Source organism: Egretta garzetta, unplaced genomic scaffold, assembly GCF_000687185.1.
Source record: "Egretta garzetta isolate BGI_Z169 unplaced genomic scaffold, ASM68718v1 scaffold25, whole genome shotgun sequence".
In the NCBI taxonomy this organism is placed as follows: domain Eukaryota; kingdom Metazoa; phylum Chordata; class Aves; order Pelecaniformes; family Ardeidae; genus Egretta; species Egretta garzetta.
In genome coordinates this window covers 1,574,600-1,596,697 of record NW_009259800.1, presented here as the reverse complement: position 1 = coordinate 1,596,697, position 22,098 = coordinate 1,574,600, and the positions used below count along the sequence as shown (strand labels likewise).

The window sequence follows — 22,098 nt, the reverse complement described above, 5'->3', positions numbered from 1 at the left end:
AGTGGGGCTTCTAGGTAGAACTGAAAGTTAAATAAAAAAGTATCTTATTAAGTGACGAGAAAAGTTAAGCCAAGCAAAACAGCTGTGCTCTGTGAGTAGATTGCAATTGAATTAGGATTTTAGGCAGTTTAAGCTGCCAAAACCAGAATCCAGCAAAACAAAACTTCAGCTTAACTACAAATTTAATTAGCTCTGTTACATATTAATCTAATCTCAGAAGTATTGACTCAACATTGGTTCATTTCTGGTTTTTCCTATAGAAAAGAAAACCTAGATAAAACAAGCGGCAAAGAGAAAAAAAATGTACTGCTTTGATATCATATTTGATGCAAGTATACTGATCTGTCCAACAGTCTCAGGTCTCCCTCTTTCTCAATGTAGCATAAAAATGGAATTATTCTGGGGGAAAAGTATTCTGTAGTTATGTAAATGTTTGAGTTGTGCATCAGATCTGGTCCAAAGACCCTTAAAATCACCGTGAAGTTTTTCAAATGAAAGTCAGTGAGGTTTGATCTGGCCTGTTATTCGCTGCTGCGGTCAGGTGGATAATAAATGAGAATGCTCTACTAGGAAATACAAAAGCAAAGGTTGCGGAGCTTGAATCTAGCTCAGCAGCTGTCAGAAGCATGGGAGCATTTGCAATGCAGGGATGTTTCACTTCAGATTATGCTCTTCCACAGTTTTACTTGGAAGCTTTGATGAGTCATTCAGATAAGCTTTTTGACGTGCTCATTTTGGGAACCTTATACGGCCATGTTGCATGGTTAACTGTCTGAGTTACTGGGAGAACTGCCTTTCTTGTGGTGTTCTGATACTTTTGAGATGGTTCTAATTAGGTCTAGATGCTGGAATTGAAGCACTTGTCTCTAGATACTTACGAGTCAGAGGAAAACCCTTCAGATTGAATTTCTATGAAAAATGAGTGAAAGTTTGGAGGAGGTAGAAGCTCTTATTGTATGAAAAGTTGTATCCACTTGTATCAAAGGAGCTTTGGCTGCCATTTGGTTGCCATTTTAGAAATTTCTGCTGCCCTCAAGAGTAGCATTTTTTGTCTCTGTCCCCTTCAGACGTACGGCTGCTCATAGACAGTCTCTCTTGGGATCTCTCACTCTAATGCTGCCAGGCAGTTTTCACTCCCTACCCAATCGACCTCTTCTAATCCACCATGTAGTACCCCATCTGCTTGCCTACCAGGTGACACTTGTGCATCATAGCCATAAGGCAAAGCTGAGCTTGACTTTCTGTTTGGTTTAGACACTCTGCTCTAACTGTATATTGGAGAGAACTAAACCTCCAGATCTTTGAAATAGGCTTTGGGAAACCCATGCTTGTTTTATCCAACTTTGCCTGCTGACATGCCCAGTGGTCTCATCTCTCTGTCTCTTGATAACAGCTCTCATCACTGAACCTTTCTCAGTCTGCTTGTGATTTATATTCATGCTGTTCCCAGAAATTTTTCATTTTTAAAAAGGGAGGACTTTTCACTTTTAAATTGAGAAGCGAGGTAGAATTAATGTCCAAGGCCATGGACTTTGTACTTTTTGAATAAAAACACTTATCTGGGTTTACATTCCCAAAGTATTAAACCATGCTTTCTCTCCATTCTGGCTTCCATTTAAAATGGTCAGATCTACATATTTGCACACACCAGTAGGTATTAAAGGTATGAACCAGGAAAATTTATACTCAGGCCTGCATTGCATAAACACAATTTATGAAAGTAAACATGATTTCGCTATGCAAATGTGGGACTTGTAATATTCAAGGCTTAGTCTTCTTTTAAAAGAAATTTGATAGGAAATATTATTTTTTAGTTAATTTTATCTTTGAATTCCCCCTTTATTGTTGTCCAGTATCTATCTGGTAGAATAAGCCTTTTGTTCCATCTACTAGCATAGCTACAGTAAACATTCAGCAGTTTAATTGCTTTTCAGGAGGCATTTTCATCCCCACACAGCAAATTAAAAAAATAGGTTGCTCTAAGGAGGTGTACAGTCAGACAGCGTGACCGTGAAGGCTCCTAAATTGGAGTCACCTCCATGTCCTTCCACTGCAGTGAAGAATGCAAGCCTGGCTGGGTAGTCCTACTCTCGAGATGCTTTTCCCATCTACTCGCACTGTGTTCTGCTTTCCTACCTGCTGCTGCCGGTGCAGATATTCCTTTTAACTCCGAAGCCTTTTCTTTAAGACAGGAATCACTAGGTCAGCACAGGAGACAACAGCAGATATTGTGCATGTTACGTTTGTGTGCCAAATCGAAGCGATGACAGTAAATAGCTTGCTTGCGATTACAATTCACACAATAATTACAAAATTATCGTTTGATCCTAACATGGTGTAATAAGTACATCTCAGCTTTTTCTTCTCTCATGTTTCACCTCCCACAGCTTGAATGCTTGCCCTGTCTCTGTGTAGAAAGCCGACAGCCCTGGGGAAACAGTTGAAAAAACATACTGTGAATTGATATCTCAAGCTATGTTTAGTTTCCAGAGACATGTAATATAGACAGGTTGCAATTTTGTTTTATAAAACAATGCAAAATCTCCCCCGCAGTTTGTAAGTTTATTCAGTGTGACCTTGAACGCTATTTTCATTTCTTGTTGGATTTCACCTACATTGAATGGGCTGATTTTAAAGTTGGGCTGATGATCTTTGCATAATGTATTGCGTAAGTCTTAACGGTGACTTTTTGCCTTGAAGCAGCTGAGTGTTCTGAGAAGATGCAAGGACTGAGTCGTGGGAATGAAATGTGTTTGAGTTCAATGTCAAGCAGAATACTGAGGAATTATGGTTGAATGATGAGTATTCAGAAATGTTCAGCTGATCATCCTAGTATTGGACTGACTGGAGATTTTTGCTTCATGTACTCAGTGGAAAGTGGTCAATATCTTGTTTTCTGTTAAAATACGTGAAAATAACTTTAAAATAGTGGTCTGGTTAGTACTGACTGTTACTAACTGCCTAAATTCTACAGTAGGGTTTTTTTAGTATGTATGAAATCTACATTAATGCCAAAAGAATTTTGCAGGATTATTTTTGTTACAGGGGAATTCATAATGCTTGTGATGGAATTATTTTCATCCCCTGTCATACAGGCACATATCAAGCTTGAAAAACAGTTCTCAAGTTAAGGGCAAGCCACAAAAAGAAGGGGCAAGGAAAGTAGCCCAAGTCTCTGCATGTCCCTTGCTGCAGCCCCATCTTTGCTCCCCGGTGTGCTGAAGTTTTTCAAGGGCTATACCACCATGGAAATATGTTGCAGAGAGCTCACGATGTTTAATGCCCTGATCTCTCTTCCCAGCAGTAAAGTATTAGCAGGACTTTCTAGCCCTCACTAACGGAAGAAAGAGAAGCTTCTCTTGTGAAGAACAGGTTATTTTTCCCTTGGAAGCACATGGCTGAGCTAGAACTTGCTCTGTGGTTCTCTGGGAAAAGTCTTATTTGATGATGAACTGTTATTGGATTAATTTTCATTTACGTTCTTCCACATTTTAAATGAGGGTTGTGTCACGTGAACCTGAGTACTTAGTGGAGACAGCTCCAGTGTTGGCCAATGACCTTTATGTGTATGCATGGGAAAGCATAAGCATGTGTGTTTGTATCAGTTCTCTCTGCCAATATGTGTAGATGTAGAATAGCCTCGAATCCTACCCATGGGAATGCTGTGACATCTGCTGGGTTGTGTGCATGCGTTTCTTACCGCATGTCAAAGGGCCAATGTTTGACTGAATAGTCAAAAATAGATCTGGAGCAACACAGCTGACATTTTGGTAGCGGTCCCACACTTTTGAACAGAAGTGCCCAGAGTCAGCCCCCTAAACCCCTGCATAGTCATTTGTCTTCAAGTGGCTTAATTTGTTAGGGGTACTGAGAGCAGAAGAGAATGGGTTGAGGTGGAATCCATCTGCCCTTTGGGGGAATAAAAGCCTTCACTGCCGTCAGCTGTAGCACAAAATTTAAGTCTGTGCTTCAGTAACAAAGGAGGATGCTCAATCCTTCCCAGTCATGCATGAAGACAGAGGTGCTACAGCCCCATATGACAATGGATTTTTGCTTTATCAAAGATGAAGAATGCAGAAAAAGTCAAAACCTTAGGGAATTTCATTCAAAGGCGGGGAAGAAAGGCCCCCCAAACTTAGAAAAGCTGTTTGTTTTACAGTGTGGCATCCTGGAAAATCGGGAAGTGTCAACTAACCAGATGCTTTCAAACGTAAGCATCACCTCTCAGGGTAACATCAATTCCCCTGTTCTTTCTGGTACACAGTCTGGATTGCAAGGTGTTGAATTAAACAGGTTGAACACCTGTAAATCTGGCATTTTCTAACTTTCTGTCACTTGACTTTGCAACTTAAATAACTTCTGGGGTTTCTTCGCATGCAGGACACACACACACACATGCACTTGTTAAAACCACTTGCTGTGATGCATTATGCATACTTTTGAGAGATGTTAATATCATCCCGGAGCTTCCATAAGGGTTAAATTGGCTTTTACAAGAAATAGTAGCTGCTTGGTGAGGATCTTTAATTTAACTGATCTTTTCTGTGTAACTTGATGCCAAGTGTATTGTGGCAGTTCAGTGATAACAATAATACTAATATATGGATTTGGTCTGCTGGCTCTATCAGCCGAAGAAGATGTTTCTTTGTGTTATGGTCATGGATGTTTGTATTGAGAAAATTCAGCCCTAAAGAACAAACTTATTAAAGCTGAGGCATCTCAAGTCTTTAGCCATAAAAAGCAGAGGAATCTAGGTCTCGAGGAAATTACTTTCATTTATTCAGTTCTTTTATAGAGGCAAGCATTTTCGTTGCTTGCTATAGACATTTCACAATAGCAAAGGAATTGCATCTCTAGGGCTCTGAAGTGTAATTAATGGTTCACTCCACTCTATACCTAAGGAAAAGCTTTTTTAATTACCTATCAAAAAGGATTCTGGAATTGATCAAATAGTGCTATCAAGGGGGCAGACTTGGTAAAATAGACCTCTGATTTGTTCATTCAAGGTTTTAATAACAGTAGCTGGTATGAGGCCAGTAGCTAGAAAACAGCCTTTCTGTCCTTCAACGGCCGGTGAGCTCAAGCCTTTTGAGAACGCAGGGAGCTCACCCTTAATTTTGACCCCTTCTTCTGGCAGTGGAGCTCTGCGGACTCACTGTGATATTTCAGCATCGGTCAGCAGCGCTCCCGAGCCAAAGCACAGATGTGTTTGCAAGTTCTCTGTTGAGAGAGGAGGATCGGTGGTCTGATACAGTGGCCCCTGCCCAAGGCTGATGGAGTCTGTGTTGGGTATCCCTGCAGGAGCAGGGCAGGACGGCAGATGGCTTTCAAAGAACATCAGCTTCTGGATCAGTGGATTGGAGAGGGCTAGACCTGGTATGATTTGATTTTCTCCACCTCTGCAGCTTGGTCTGCCTCATGACCCACTTTTCAAATCCTCTGGGGACACTGGGTGTTCTTTGCACCACTTAGAAAAATGACACAAGGATTATTATTATCCAAATTAAAACAGACCGTTAGGATTCTTCCCAGGTTAACCAGAGTGCAACGCAGTGAGCCCCTTTGCAAGGAATATTTGAACTGGAACAGATCCAGAGCTTTTCAGAAATCAGAATTTCTGATGAGCAGCAAATGGCAACTGAAAAAAAAAAACCCTCAAAATACTTTGTATTAGGATTAATATCTTCTGTGAAGTGACTATTTAAACAAAATGTTTAAACCAACGAAACATTTTGTTTCCTATGAAAAAATTGAGTTTTAAAATAACAGATTTTCTATCACTAGCTTCTACCAATACTTTCAAACTAATGTCAGGCCACAGTAAAGTGAAACATTAGTTAAAATGAAGCATTTCTTTTTTTCAGCTGACAGTGTTTCACAATCACAGTGCAAGCACAATATTTTGATTTCAATTAGGCTTCTTTTTTTTTTTCAGCTGACAGTGTTTCACAATCACAGTACAAGCACAATATTTTGATTTCAGTTAGGCTTCTTTTTTAATAAGAAAATTCCACTTTTTTTTTTGCACCCACTCTCAATAAATCTGAAAAACCATGCTAAAATTCTGAAAACCCCATTTTGGATGTTCTGATTGCAAATATGACATAAGTTGAAGCAGAGAGAAGGAAAAACAGAGACAGAAAATGGAGCAGACAGAATTACCCCTGGGCAACAGATTGTGATTGTTTATTGGAGGGAAATTGAGTAAGAGAGGAAATGAACTGAAGTGTTTTAATTGGATCCCAAATCAATGGCCAGATGTGGATTTTGAACAGTGCAAAGGGGCATGTGTGGACACGTGCTCTGGGACTTTATAGAGATCTCAACCAGCTTTGCCAAGTTACACAGCCTGGATGTTTTCCTTGGGCTGTGAATCCCCTACAAATAGCACAGGCGCCTTTGCACACACGTTATCTGTATGCACAATTGATGATGCAGCTTCATCGAGATGTACCCACGTTCACTCTGGCTTTCTGTCTTGCCCAAGAGTAGAAGGAACTGGTGTGGACTAAGTCCCTGTGCTGCTTCCGCCGCAGACGCTGGGCTCTGACCAGCCACCACGCAGTGTTTGGTGGTGTAATTCTGACTCAGCTCATTTGGGATATCAGTTGACAACCTGAATTTGCTCATACTGCTGCTTCTGGGCCAGTTGTGCTTATTTCTGTATCTCTGTGTATGCCAAAGGCTTATCACTGCATTTTGGGAAGTGTTTCCTATTTGGCTGTAAAGGGCTCAGCCTGGAACTGTGTAAAGCCCTCAAAGGACGGCAAAAATCACCTGCCCCTTTGGCCGGGAAAGGAAACTCCCTGTGAACCACAGGTACCGCCAGCCAGCCCTGCCCTTACACCCAATGCTGTTTATTTGTGTTGTACCTCTGTAGTTCTCACTGAGACCTGTAGCTGTGGCTTGACCCTGCTTATGAAGGTACTGTAGGTCTTCTCCCAGCCTCTGCTGGAGGGCTGCTCACTTTGCATAAGTAATCGTATATATTAATTGGAATGTGGGCTCAAACCTTTGTCTTCAAAATGCCAGGTCACCATGGGAACTTTGAATATTTAATTAGCCATACAATTTTAAATTGCTCCAGTGAGAAGACTGACTTGAGGAACAGACTAACACTGTGACCATGTTTCCCAATACTAATAAAAAATTGAGAAACCTTCCGATAAGTTTTTGAGGCTGTTTGATCATCAAGAAGGTTCTTGGAGTGCTTTTTCCTGAGCAACAGCAGTAGGGTATGGCCATGAGCAGGACCCTGAGACTGCCCAGGTTGCGCTGCAGTAGCACTCTGCCTTCTGCTCTCTTGTGCATAGGAGTTGGTGACCCCACAGGCTTTGAGAAGACAGGACCAAAGCTTTTTGCAGGCCATGGCTGCTAAGCAGAGGCTGCCTATGAGCTGGATTCCATGCTGTCTCCACAGCAGCAGTGCCCAGACACAATATCTCGCAGTTATTTCTGATACTCTATAGAAGCTTTTTCTGGCTTTTCCCATTAGATATGTTATTGATTCCCTTTTGTTTAGTGCTAGCTAGGATTTCCAATTAAGTAGTGACTTTAATTATACCACAAAGAGTATAACATAGATCTTGATTATTAACACTGGCCCATGGGATAACGAAAGGAGGACCAGCAAGGCTAAATTAAAAAGAATCATAAAAAATTGAACAACCTTTTGAAAAAATCCACCTTACATTCAAATGTAGTGATTTTTCTCTTGTTACATTTTTGCAGTGTCTTTGTGTATATTAATTGTTGAAGACAAGTTCTGCATGACTGTCAGCACTAATAAATGTAGATTTAGTGGAGGCTGAATTTGATTAACTAGAGAGCATGAAAAATAACTGATTGCAATGTTGTGTTTAAATGCAGTAAGCCATTGCAGGAAGCCATTCCCTGCAATCTGTCTGCACCAGAATGTACTCTTGAATACATGAATAGTTTACCTAGGGTGGGTTGCATAACATTGACTAAAAATTAGACATCTAATTTAAGGTGATCAGCTTGGCTGCCCTTATAGTCAATGGAGGAAGAAGCCGACATGGTAGCATTGCTTATGATGTATAGTGTGTAATGTCCCCTGGAGGCCTCTCCCTCAGACACCTAGGGCAGCCAGCTTAAATAGGATTTCAGATGAACCCAACCCAAAATGTTAAATGCTCCAGGGCATAAAGAAACAAGAAGGAATTTGTGTATTAACAAGACATGTTGAAGAATGACTTGCCAGCATGGGCAACCTGGGTAAGGTCCCCACCCAGCAGCTGTGGAGGCAGCACAGTTTTCAGCTAGGAGGAAAAGGAAAGATGATCAAAAATCTGGTTTGCATCCCTCAGTTTTTCTTGCAGAACATCAGAATAAATGTCCCTCAAGTGAGTTCCACATTTACCCGTGCCTTAAACAGGATTGCTTTTTTTTTTTTTTTTTAAAAAAAGTATGCTTTAGAGACTGTAGTAATTTTCTGAACTTGAAAACAGAGTGCCACAATATTTTCATACAAGGAGTATTTCCTCCGTAAGAAGAGGACTTGTGGGTGCTGTCTTCAAATTGTGTATGCTGTTCTTTCACAGGTAAATACATATCAGTAGTGCAGAAGCCCTCCTGAGATCCAGCCCTGACTTGCAGCTCTCTGCAGCTGTGTGCTGGCATTTTAAAGGTTCTTTCCTTTCCCTCTCCTGGGCCCATGGCTGGTTGTTGCCCGCTATCAGTTCCAGGACGAGAAGGGTGTTCCTGTAAATTTCTGAACTGTCTTGTTATGTTACACCCCATGATATCGCATTACAGGATAAAAAGAAGTAACAGAACAAGTCAAGCAATGAATTCAGAGTGGTAGTTCTTTTCCTTTTATGTTTCCTTACATGTATCTCTGCTACACTACACCTGATATTCCTCTTATGGCTTTGAAGGACTTCTAACGGTTTGAGGTGAAGATGCTCCCCTTTTCTTTCTTAAAATGTGCATGCAAATTTAGTGCTGCTGGCAACGTGAGATATGTATTATCTCCAAATGCCTTCCTGGTGTAGCTTTAAAAATTAGCTAGTTTTGGTTCCTGTCTTATTTGGACAGGTTTCATAGTATAAGAAAGTCAAGGTTTCAAGTCAAGTAACGTCAAGGTTTTTTAGTTGTTGTTGTTTGTGTCTTTGCGATAAAAACATGAACAGGCCAAAATGTCAGACAATTTACTCTTCTGTCTGAAATAAAACTGAATTGTGGACTCCAAGTTGATGCAGTGTTTCATTTTAATAGTGTCAGTTCCTGCTTGTTTTGTTTGTGTCTTCTGTTTTGAGTGAATTTAGTGCTAATAAAAATGAGAGACTCTTAAAACTAGCCAGAGCCAGCAGTACCCAACAGTTGCAGGCTAGCAAATGTAAGCCCCTTGTCTTGGTTCACTTGATCTAGATGCTTTCCAAGGTTTTGTTGCTCTGAAACAGCACCTGCCAGTTAAGATGTTTGATAGTTTTATGATGCTGAAGTATTGGGCCTCTATTTTCTGTTCTTCCAGCTTTCTGAAAAATTCTTGGCTTCTGCTTTATTGCTTCTAAACCTTCTGCTGTGGTCTCAAAAACAAACCATGGACAAACCAGGTCACCTTGCTGGATGCAGCTCCAAAGGAGGTCCAGGGACAGTTGCTTCCCATGCAGTCTGTGCACTTTTGTCCTTAAATTTCTACCAAACCAAATGGCTGTCTTAGTAAGAAATCATTGTGGAATTTTGGCCTGCATCCTTTTGGCCACAAGAATACCTGCAGCAGCTGAATGCTCCCACCTGGAGACTTCTCTTGAAATATGGTGTAAGCCCTGAGGAGCTCCAGGCCTAGGCCTTGATGCCTCCTTTGTAAAGCTAGCACCAGGCTGATCACTGTTTATTTCTTGGCTATCCAGGCATGTTTAAATAACCCTTGTTATCATCATGCATCATGCAGTATGCGTTACTAAGACTCAGAACTCCAAGGTGGTGAAAAAACCCCACTCTGCATATAGCAGGAGGAGATCAGGGTGTAAAATGTGTGGTGTAAAATCAGATTCCTGATCTCTCTGGTTCTTGATTCTGTGCATTGAGAGGAATAGTCTTGTGAGCACTGGGGAAACTCAAGCGGGGAATTTCATTTTTCACACAAAACTTGTGATGGAGCTTTTAACTCACTGAAGTATTGTAAGGGCAGGGTCTCTGGGGGAACACACGGCACACTCCGTGTTTCTAGTACCGCTTTTTTTTCAGTCAGTGTGCAAATAAATTCTCTGTCTTAGAAAGATGCCTAGCCTAAGTCTATAATTAATGAATATCTGAGGCAAATTTACTCTTTGCAAAGAAACTTGATATGGGCTGCAATTTCTTAAGAATCCTCTGTACATTATTCTGACCACCACTGGTGTACAGATTAGCATATACATGAAAATAATGCTTGGAAAACACTCCAAATCAGTGTTTCTTATCTCCTCTCCCCAGGAAGCAAGCTGGAAGGCCATTGCTCAGCCTTGCTCAGGTTAACAGTAGTGACAGAAGAGGAGGAAACATTATTTTTTCTGTAGAGAATTATAATATAGCTGATATATTGTGTAGGGATCACTTAAGCAATGACAAGAAGCCATTCAATGGAGAACAGCAGAGCTGGATACCCCAGCACAAACACACATCTCTCTTTATATCTGAATTAAACAGAGAAAATGAGGACAATTGTCATGCAGGCGTCAGGCAAAATCCAAATCCCCTTGGTCTAAGAAGTGCACATACCATTTTTGGTGGTGGTGGTGTGGCAGGATTTATCAGTGAGGCATTAGGAAGCTTTAAATTACAGGAGACTTCGTCTCTGTGTATTGTTCATGCACAAAGCTCTCTGTTTCTCATCTTCTAGAAATGGAGCCCTCTGGAGCTGCATTTTACCTGTATGAGATGCCTTCAGGTTGTCAAATAGTTCCTTAATTAATTTATTTTCTTCTTTGCCCCAAGGGATGAGTATATTATTTATTCTACACTCACAGACTTTTGTTAGTCTTCATTTATGTGTTTTGTCTTCAGAATGACCTAGCATTGGGCTAGCCTCTGGGGTAGCATGAAACACACCTCTGACGGAGACGGTAGTGCAGACTTGACTAATGGTAGAATATTAATAGCAGCAATAATAATTAAAACAGTGCACTAAAATACCCTTGGGTGCAGTTGCTTAGACTGTACCCCTAAAATTCCAGAGGAAAGGCATACATTTGAGTTATTTCCATCCACACAGTGAACAGTTGTCTCATTCAGCAACTGGAGTAAGCTTTCGTCCTCTTCGTGGATGTTTCATTAGGACACAGTTCTCCCAGAGGGTCATGGTGCGGTTTACATTAAAGTCAAGATAAAAATGACATTGAAGCTTTGCTCCTGTATTTTCTACGCTGCCTGAAAACAAATACATGACCTACAGCTAGTTCATTGGCTTATTGCCTTGGTGTTATTAACCCAAGCGTACCCAAGAGGCGGGGAATTTGTGTTCTGTTTGCTCATAGAGGAGCACTCAATGCCTTTGCCTGACAGATGTGGGAATCTCTGGAAGCAGTGGGGGGAAAGCTTCTCTAAGTACAGGTTTGAGCAAATAGTCTGGATGAAACAGTTTGAATGTGTCTGTCTGTAGATGAGGGATGAAGAAGGGCATGTTTGTGAACACGGCCTCAGCCTGCCGGGCAGGTGGTTAATGGGAATAATCTGTTCCCCCAGTGCAGAGCACTCACTTCTGGGTTTCTTTCCAACGGCAAATTAATTTCAGTCTGCAAACACCGAGGATGTGACTTCAAACCGTCTATGGGCCACTAGGAAAAAACACCAGACAACATAGAGAGTAAAAGGCAATGGGTTCTCAGCAGGCAGATTTGGGCAGGAGCAGCGCATGGATGTTGAAGTGCTAGGATGGCCACAGCCTCTCAGAATCAGGAATAGACTAGCATGTGCCCTTGGCCCCCTCAACTTCACAGTCACACCTGAGCACGTTGCCTGGGCTAGGACGGGTGCCTAATTTCTGTCAACCTGAGTGAAGAGTAAGCACATGCTGACCTGTTTTTCTGAATTAGGATGAGAGCTCATAAATATAAAAAATCCCCATACGTCGAAGTGTTTAGCTGCTGTGCCCTAGGTATTATCTTTGTGCTAGGCAGTAAATGTGGCTGGATTTTCAAAAAATGTTTTTATTTCCAAATGTAACCAAAATTAAATTAGAATGCAAGAGCTTTCTGAAATGCCCAAAATAATTAGAAGGTAAGAAACTGGTGTTAACATTTAAATTCTAAATGCATGAAATTGTTGAATACTGCTGTTCACCTCTAGCTAGCCTTTAATTTAAACAAAAGCTATAAAAGTGCAATTAGGCTCCAGTCCAATGAAGCACTTAAATATGTTCCTAGTTTTAAGTGTACGAGTAACCCCAGTGAAGTTAGGACATGCTTAACTGCTTTACTTGAATAGGACATTTCATAAAGTAGTTATAAGACACAAAGAACAATCCTGCAAGTATCATTGGGAAAGATGTAAAGAGGAGTAAAGTCCCATCTGCACTTCAGGATCTGACTGCTCTTAGGTTTTCACAAAGCTGGTTTTGCCCATGATTTATCCTGCAGGGTCTGGACCCAAAGTCTGTTGAAGTCTTTGGATGTGCTCCATTATCCTGCAGGGTCTGGACCCAAAGTCTGTTGAGGTCTTTGGATGTGTGTGCTCCGTCACCTGTTGTTAAAGAGGCTCAGTTTGTCGGGCAGTTTCCTACCCCTGTCTACCGAGGGAAATACGTATGGCACATGCACCTCGACTTGTCCTCCCTGCTTGACTCGCAGAGATGCTTTTTTATAAACATGCTGCTACTACCACCAGGCGCTCCGCTCAATCCCATATAAAGCATCTAAACATCAGGGATTTAATACTCCCATTTTCAGTGCTAAATCAATGTTCTTTATGCATTTGTTCTTGGAACACTGCTCTATTTGAACCATAATTCTTCCCACAGACCATAAACTTGGTCTGTTTTTACTCTGATAGAAATTGATCATTTAAAGCAAGAGGAAAAACCCTGTGACTACTGTTTAAATGTTTCAAGGCCATTGCTGGTTAGTCAGATCAGGCTCTGCATCACCTCAGCACGCTATGTTCTGCGATTACTGGGGAAGCATTACCTTTCTGGGCTACAAAAAACCTTGCAGCTGCTGGGACAGGGCAAAATTAAGTGCTTCACACTCCGGTTTTGGCAGGCGGTAGAGGGGATGGATTTACTCAGTTTATGACTGACCTCCCGTTTGGTTGTTTACTCCTCCAACTGTCCTGGATTTGTACATAGGTAGAAAGAAACATTCTGCTACATAACTGGATTTGACCAAAGATTAAAGCTGGTCTCCTGTGAAATACACTTGGAGCCCATTAAAGAAAGGATTGTTTGCCAAATGTTGTTGTATGTCCTCCCGAGACCATAAAAAACATTGTTAGCTGAAGTAATAATGGAAAATTATTGCATTCCTCTATCCTCCTCCTTACCACCACGCTGCAACGTGACAGCAAACCTGTAATGAAATCCGTGAAGAGCTCTGCAGCAGTTACCTTGAAAACTTTTTTTATTGCCCTACATTTCTAGGTAACATTGTGAGACTCAGCCTCTGTCCAGCACCAACGGCACCAGCTGAGGGATTGAGATAGTCCAAATTAAACAAAAGGACCTTGAATTTTTAATATTAAATACTTGCAGTAAATTTTTTTAATAGTCAAGGATAACTTTCTGTATTTACATATTATTATCTGAATAACAAATAGCTTCAAGGATACAGCAAACTGTTCTGTGCAAATGGAAAATGGTGAGTTTACTCTTATACATTATTTATTGAAAATTATGCCTTTGATTTCATCCACTCCACTATTTTTTCGTTATGTCTGGCATGGACTTGGTGTGCAAGGGGAGAGACGTTTTAGAGGAGGTGGTATCTTAAGATATGTAGTCCATTTTTTGATACCTGGGTTGTTACCTTCTCACTCCCTCCAGCCATGCTGGGATTAATTCTTCCTTTGCAATAAAGATCCTTTTTTGGGATCTTGATGCATCACCTTGAGTGGAAGAGTACTTCTTAATGGGAAATCTGCTAAAAGTCTCTGTTGGAAATGCAGCTAAATAGCTGACTTCACGTTGCTAGCTGGAGAGTAATGACCCTTGGTGGCAGGAACAAGAAGTGGTGCCACAGGGTAGCAGCCAATTTTGTGAATGTACCCTAGAAAACATTTTCTGGCTTCTTGAATGGCTCTTTGTGAACCTTCCATATTTGAAATATGAGGTCTTACGTTTGGCAAAGCCCTGAGATGGGACTATATTCTCTCTCCTTCAGAGACAGCATAGTTCCCAGAATTAAGTTTCAAAAAGTGGCACAAAAGGTGGTATTTTTGCTGGTAAGAACTTGGAATCAAAGCACTGCTAACGTGAATTGGCAAAATGCCTTTAGTTTTACCTTTATTTGATATCACTCCATTGGTTTCACTGATGTTTATATTTCACTTAGCATCAAGTTCAGAAAGGTCTCCAATCTCAAAGCAGAATTTTTCAAGACCGCCTTTATGTTTAATTTTTTTAAGACAACTCTTGTCTAGTTTTTACTTTCAAAGCATACAAGCCAAAAATCCAATTGGAATAGGGACCAGGATCTTTCAGAAATCTTGAGAATCGCTTGACAGATCTAAATCAGCCATTACTGTTCAAACACCTAAAACCTGCCAGAATAGATGTCAACTGGAATTTAGTTGGGCTCTTCCTTAAATTTAAGTGTAGCACCATTAAAAAGAAAGTTGCATGGGGGCTACATTTTCTTTGGGGATTTTTGAAAAGCATTTGAAAGCAGATTTCAGCTTCTCCATTAATTTCCAATCAGCCTAATGCTTTGTGATGCAGCATGCATACAGCCACAGGCAGATCTGAATGGGCACACCAGGGGATAGAGTGGAAATTTCTTACAGATGGTATTTCAAAACATATTAGTGACTCAAGTTAAGTTACAAAAAAAAAAGGAAGTATTTTTTACCACAGAAGGATCTGAGCAGGAGCTTCTAGCAATTTTTCATGTTAATAAAGAGGCTTGCTTTAAAAGTGATTGGAACTAGTTTTAGCATCTTTATATATATAAATCAATATGAGTATTAGACATGATGGCATGTTTCTGGTATTGTTTGCCTGAGGAAAGCCAGAAATAGCTCACTGAAATACAGAGCCTCTTATTTTATGTATGTGGCAGCTGCTTTTGAAAAGTCTAATAGTGTTAAATGTAAGGGTTAATATTCTTTACAAGTGGGGCCATCTTCATGCTGTGTATGTTAACTGTGCATATATATTGTGCTATCAGTCACTGACTGACAGTTCTCAAGGCTTTCTACTATATACATAAAATAATTTGTCATAGAGAAGGGAGGAATTAAGCGAAATAGAGCAGCAAGCATGTTAAAAAAACAAAAGATACAAATGTGTTGGGTTTTTTTTTTTTTTGTGCAGAGAAATTAGTCCCAGTTGTAGTGGCCTGGAATTTAAAAAGAAAGGAAAAAGGACAAAAATGAATGTGTGATTCTCTGGGAAGACTTGTCCCATGTGTACTATTGCAGCTTCATGGGGAGCTTTAACCTACCCATGGAACTGCCTGCGTCCCAGCTTGAAAGGGCTCTCTCCTTCATGGAAGTATTACAGGACAGAAATTCCTGTAAATGTGGTCTTTTCTGTAGGAAATAGGACAGAGAAGAGAGAGTTCTAAGGTATAAAAGGTATTTTTTTATAAAAGGCTGCTGCTGTTCTTCATTCTGCAAATCCTACAGGCATGAAGTCTAGCTGTTCAGCCTGGGAACGTGGGAGATTCCCAGGAGCAGATAGGTGCGTGCTGGTAAACTCATGGCATATTGCATTGATTTGTTTCTGGTTGATATTAAAGGATACTTTTCCTTGATACAGGAAGCGTTTGAGATTAGCAGAGAAACAAGGATCTGCCCTGGTTTCTTTCTGATGAATGTGGGTGAATTCTTTCTTAGGACTTTTGGATACAAAATAAGGAGAAGTACGTCAAGGAGACATGCAAAAAAAAAGCTGCTGGGAATTCCCACAGTCTGGGGTAGATTTAAGATCTCAATATTATAATCCTGAAAATGACCATCAGCATTGCTGTGTACCAGAAAAGCTGGAGGACAGATTATTTTAGTTGACTTCCCCTGACTCCCCTTTAATATGAAGCACTGAAACACTGTGGGAGGAGGAAGAAACATAGTTTGTACTCAGGAACAGTTGTGGAGCTGTCTTTATTTTAATGAATTTCTTATTCAGGGATAACTGCTGAGGCCATGGTGCATGGACTGTGGCCAAGGGAGCAACTGAAACCAGGTAGAAATTAGCCAGGAAAGTTGATTGTTTCCAGACTGTAAAGTCATGACAGAGAAGTGTTTTAAATAACGCATGCTAGGAAGATGATCTCTCAAGCAATAGAAAGGGCAGTCATTTCTTCAGCATTAGATTTATTTCTTGCAAAACTGTCATTCAGCTTGTTCTTTCAAGAAGAATCAGGCAGTAGAGCTCAAAATTGGCTTTCGTTGCTTTGGCAAATACTTTCTTTGCTGAGGACCCAAAAAATGGATGGATACAAGAAGTCAGTGTTCATGCTGAATGTCCAAATACTGACAGGAATGTTAGAGTACTTGCAGAGGTGGAGGCAAAACTATTCCAATTTATTTAGCTGTCACTCAGGGGAGGAAATTCACCCACCAAAGCCTTTGTTCATTAGCATTGATGGTTTTTTGGAGCTGCCTAGACTAGCAAGCTTGCAGCACCAACAAGAATTGCACTGTGTCTTGTATCTGCGCTTCCCCAAATAGATTCAGGAAAAAGGAGGCGGTGTTGATTTTTCTTCTGTATGATAAATCAAAGTGGAGGCTGTTCCATAAAGCAATGCAGACTGCAAAGAAATAGCCATGGTAAAAAGGTATCTTCTGGAATCACCAGATTTCCTAGGCTTTTTCTGAAAGCAACTGTCGCTTCTCTTTTTACCTTAGTTGTAAATACAATGGGCTGCTTCTCTCAAGATACATAGAGCATCAGTGTTCCGTACTACTGCTCCCTTGCTCACAGCTGCGAGTATTTATATTACATGATTCTTAGGGCATGCTGTCCTTGAGCTGTGAAACAGGAGGACAAAGTAAGAGCAAGTCTTGAACTCAAAAATTTACTGGTTTTTTTTGTTTGTTTCCTTTTGAATATGGAAGAAAAATCCATCCTTAACAGAAAGAGAATGTTATGGCCTAATACAGTTAACACCTTCTATTGAGAAGGAGAATTAATTAGGAAGGAGTTGGAGCCCTCTGCCTGACAGATTCATGATCCATGAAGCTAATCAGTTTTGTAGCCTGTCATTGCTTTTGCCATGGACTGGTCAGCAGTCGAAGCCCATGCTGGGGAAGGAGGCGTTTGCAGCTTGTCGCATTTTCACTGTTGTGCCAATACGGAAAAAGAATGTAATGCAGTTTATTTCTGCATCCGAAAAGTTACTATTACATCTAGCACTGGCTGCAAAGCCTCAGTGGTTTTCTGGAGAAAGAAATCAGGCACTGAACTAGCCACTAAATTTAGTGATTTAGCTGTTATAAATCGTCTGTGCCTACAGAAGTCACAGCAGCATTTAGGTACTAAAAGGTAACCGTGTATGTGAGATTACGCTGAGCCTTTGCTTTAACTGGGTTCAAAACACACATTGACCTGGTGATTTGCTAGCATTAACAACCAAGGATTCAATAATCTTTTTAATATTTATCTTTGTCCTTTCATCGATCATGTACCCAATGAAGTGCTGTTCCGCCTTTTTCCCCTGCTGTGGCTATAAAACACGAGCACAGACCATTCTGCAGCTTTCAAGGTATGGAGGATGTTGGGGGGGTTTTGTGCTAGAACCGTAAAAAAGGTTTCTTCATGCCCAGCAATTTCATCACGTTTGTGAAGAAGAGAAACCCACAGTCGTCTCCATCCCAGCGGTTCATTGGAAAAACATATCTTGTATTAAATACTTTAAAGATTCATGAAGCAGCTTTAATTTTGTTTGCATTTCTTCCTGAAGGGTAAAGCTGTCAGAAATTTCTAAATGCATTGCCTAATCCATTTCCGAAGTCAGTATATTAAGGTCTGCAAGCAAAACTCATTTTTGGAGTTTAGCAAGTATGCAGACAGGAGAGAAGGCAGGGGAAAGAGATTGGGGAAGATTCTTCTTTCATTGGTAATGCACTGAACTACCTGCGTGGCTGCAGTGTCAGCCCTTCACAAAAAATAGTGCAACTCAAATGGACTGTAAGACCAGCTCTGATAAAGAGAGGACTTCACATGTTTCTGTTGGACCAGATACAAATAGAGTAAATACATCTATCGAGGAATGAGGGTTCAGACAAAAGAAAATTTCCTTCCCTTTATTGCCTACAAGCTCACAGGGTTGCCATGAGCAGGCTCACGTGCAGCTGAAATGCTTTTGTTTTCTCACTGTCCCAGTTTCTAACCCATGACCTTCTCTGTGTCAGTACATGATTTTTTTTTTTTTTTTTTTTTTCCAAGGTGCTGGTCTGCCAAAGGAAGAGCCTTTCCTGTTTCCTCACACCTTCATAGGCTATGCTCACAGTCGGGCTTGAGGGGCTGGCTGGGAAATGTTCATTTAAGGAACCTGTTCAATGCAGGAGAAAGAAGGAGTGAAAATGATCTCCAGAGTAGAGAAAAATGATTTGACGTCAAGTTCTCTGTTACATACAAAGGAAATAGCTCTGGGTTGCCAGCCAAGCTCTGTGGTAACCAGTACAGAGCAAGAACACTCAAAGACTCTTCCCAAGGCAACAGTAGGATGCCTCAGGTTTGATGCTTGGCATGTTGTACTAAGGTGCCTGAAGGGCTGTTTTACATATCAGGTCTCATCCATCCTCAGCTGGTCCATGGAAATGATTAGCCATGGCATTGTCAGTCTTCACTTGGAATCACTAGTCCTACATGCATCCAGCAGCATGTTTCTCTACAGCAAAGCTATCTGCCCTGGAGAGAGGCACTGCTTCTCCTGCAGACCTGAAGTCCTTTGCTGGTTGTACACTGTGAGACCTGATGACGGTTCATAATACTAGTTTAGAATTATAGTAATATTAAATGTGAGCTATGCCTGGCCATCATTAGCTACCACAAAGGTCAAATGTATGCTCTAAGTTCTTCCCAAACTCAGTAGTGTTAGGCAGATGTTAATGAGGCCAAGATTTGGCTATCAATTACTGTAATTGTCCTCCCTCACCTGGTTGCCACAGTTTGTAATGTAATCAGACCTAGTGCGCAGAAGTGGAGACCGTGGTGGTAGCCAGGTCTCTTCCCTGGCAGAGTGCTGGGTATAGTGTTGGTGCTGTGGGCTCCCTGAGCAAGGCAGTCGAGCCTCTGCTCCCTGAGAAGAGCTGTCTTAAACACCCAGGCACTTTGCTGCACAGTCTCAGGGCTGCCAGAAATGGATGATATCTTAATTTTGTACCAAAGTCCTTTCAGAGGTCAGGCTGAAGCATATAAGGGTGTGCTTTGCTAGGACACCTTCATATAGTTGATGTCTTCACCTTCTGGTTGCTTTTCTTCTCAAAATAATTAATAAAAGAGACTAGTCTCATGTTAAGCTCCTCCATCATTAGCTCGTAGATTCCTTGCCCGATGCTTTCCCTCTTTTTCCAGACTGCTGCTTCAATCATTTTCTGAGAGGACGTCCTATGCCTTATTGAAAGTTAATAGGCTTGTTATAGCCTTACTTTTCCTGGGACTTCTTTCCTGCTGCGATGCTCCAGGGCCAAAATCAAGGGCTGCAACAAGGAGGACTTCATGTGTCCTCCTGACACTCTGACTTTCTTCAGTCTTGCATACAGGCACAAGTGACTGAATGTTCAATCGCAATGCACTCGTCTGTTGTCAGCGTCCTGCCAAGAATGAAGCTGCAAAGGTGTTGTAATGTGACAGTGGGCACAGTTGTGCTTTCATGGTAGAGCATCCTGGCATGTGACTTGCTAATGTCACTATTTGGCTCAGAGTATCAATTGCTGGTTAGAGTTTCTTGGAATGAAGGAAGTATTAACTGTAAATTGCTGTGGCTGGTATATAATTACAGAATACATTGGGAAGCACTTGGGCAATAATCCAACAAAGCACTTAAGCACCCACTGATTTTTAAGGAAAGGCCCCTTGACTGGGACTGCTCACGTGCTCCGACATCATCACAAGTGGTTGTTAGTGTGCTGGTGTTGGCTGGGATAAAGTTAATTTTCTTCACAGTAGCTACTTTGGGGCTGTGTTTGGGATTTGCGCTGGAAACAGGGTTGATAACACAGGGATGCTTTAGTCACTGCTGAGCAGGGCTTACACAGAGCCAAAGCCTTTCCTGCTCCTCACCCCCCCACCAGTGAGGGGCTGGGGAGGCACAAGGAACTGGGAGGGGACATGGCCGGGACAGCTGCCCCCAACTGACCCCAGGGATATCCCACACCGTATGACAGCATGCTCAGCACATAAAGCTGGGGGAAGAAGGAGGAAGGGAGGGACATTTGGAGTGATGGCATTTGTCTTCCCAAGTCACTGTTATGCAGGATGGAGCCCTGCTGTCCTGGGATGGCTGAGCACCTGCCTGCCCATGGGAAGGAGGGAATGAATTCCTTGGTTTGCTTTGCTTGTGTGCATGGCTTTTCCTTTACCTATTAAGTTGTCTTTATCTCAACTCATGAGTTTTCTCAGTTTTACCCTTCTGATCCTCTCCCCCATCTCACCAGGACCAAGTGAACGAGTGGCTGCGTGGGGCTTAGCTGCTGGCTGGGGTTAAATCACGACAGTTAGTGGACCAGTACTTTCTCCGGACTACCTCAGCACATCCATCTAATTTTCTGAAGTGACTTTAGGATTTGGGAGTTCAAGGTTGACTGGAAGTCTGCAGGAAATAAACTCCTAAATCACTGCTGTACTTCGAAAAGTCTGCTCAGCTGGGCAGCTTCTTTTGCTGTTCTTCATCCTTGCTGTAATAAATAAAATTATGACATCTTTTAAACCACTGCTAAATTCTGAGGTTTGCCTTTGCTCATCTAGCTGTTCCTGTTGCAGCAGGGTTACCCAAGATATTCTGATATGTGGTGGTTGGAGTGCTCTTTCCAAATGCAGACATAATGCAGTTTTTCAACTATGTTCTGCTAGCAGAGAAAGGGGAGAACTGACAGAAGGAAGGTTGCAGCGAGAAGTGATAGGAATGACTTAACCCAGGTGGGATAACGAATCCCAAACAGCATTTTATCTAAAGCAGTGCATGATGCCCCACAATGTAAGTGATCATTGAGAACCACGGAAGGAAAAGTCTTGTGAACCAGTGAGACCATGGAGTCACACTTAGGATAATAATGCATTGATTTAATATAACAAAGAACAAATAAATCAAAAGTGGAGGTCATGGCTTAGGCGTGCTGGCTTTAAAGCTTGAATTAGAAATACCAATTTCCTCAGAATGTAAGTGGGAGGATGGAGGAAAAGCGCGGGGAATAGTCCTACTCAACCTTTCAGTCTGGACAGGAACATGTAGCTGGGTGCCCAGGTGTTTCAGCCCACTTACCAATAAAACAAATAATTTTTACTCCAGAAAAGTTCAGCAAAATTTCTTGATCAGAAGGTAAAAGAAGCCCAGCCTAATCCACTGAGGTCTTGTACTATTTCAGTTGTTAGCTGTCTTTTCCTAGGTAAAATACTTTGGTACTTCCACATATGCCTCTGCTTCTGACACTTGAGTTCATCCTACCTTTCCTTTGATTGCTTGTCCCTCTACATTGCAAGTGCTGCTTTGACTGTCCTCTCATTTTCACTGCACTTCCTCCTCCTCCTCCTCTGCCACAGCCTCCTTGCTGTCTCCAGTCTTTGGCTACACGGTTTCTTTCCTTCCCTTCTTTCCTGCTAGCTCTGCGTGCTGATGCAGGACCCCACCAGGATGCTCAGCCTGGGATGGGCTCCTTCCTCTGTCTCACTTCTACCAGCAGTGCACCCACTCCCTGGGTACCAGCCCAATTTCCTGAGATGCAATTTGCTATCTCCTGCTGTTGCAAGTGAGGCTCTGAAGCAAATTGCTCTCAGATCAA

The 22,098-nt window shown here is 41.6% G+C and overlaps 1 protein-coding gene across 1 annotated transcript in view; it reads left to right on the top strand.

The window, feature by feature from the left end:
* Positions 1 to 22,098, top strand: part of GALNT9 (polypeptide N-acetylgalactosaminyltransferase 9) — a 158,393-nt gene that overhangs the window by 32,387 nt on the left and 103,908 nt on the right. The gene's annotated exons all lie outside the window — the stretch shown is intronic.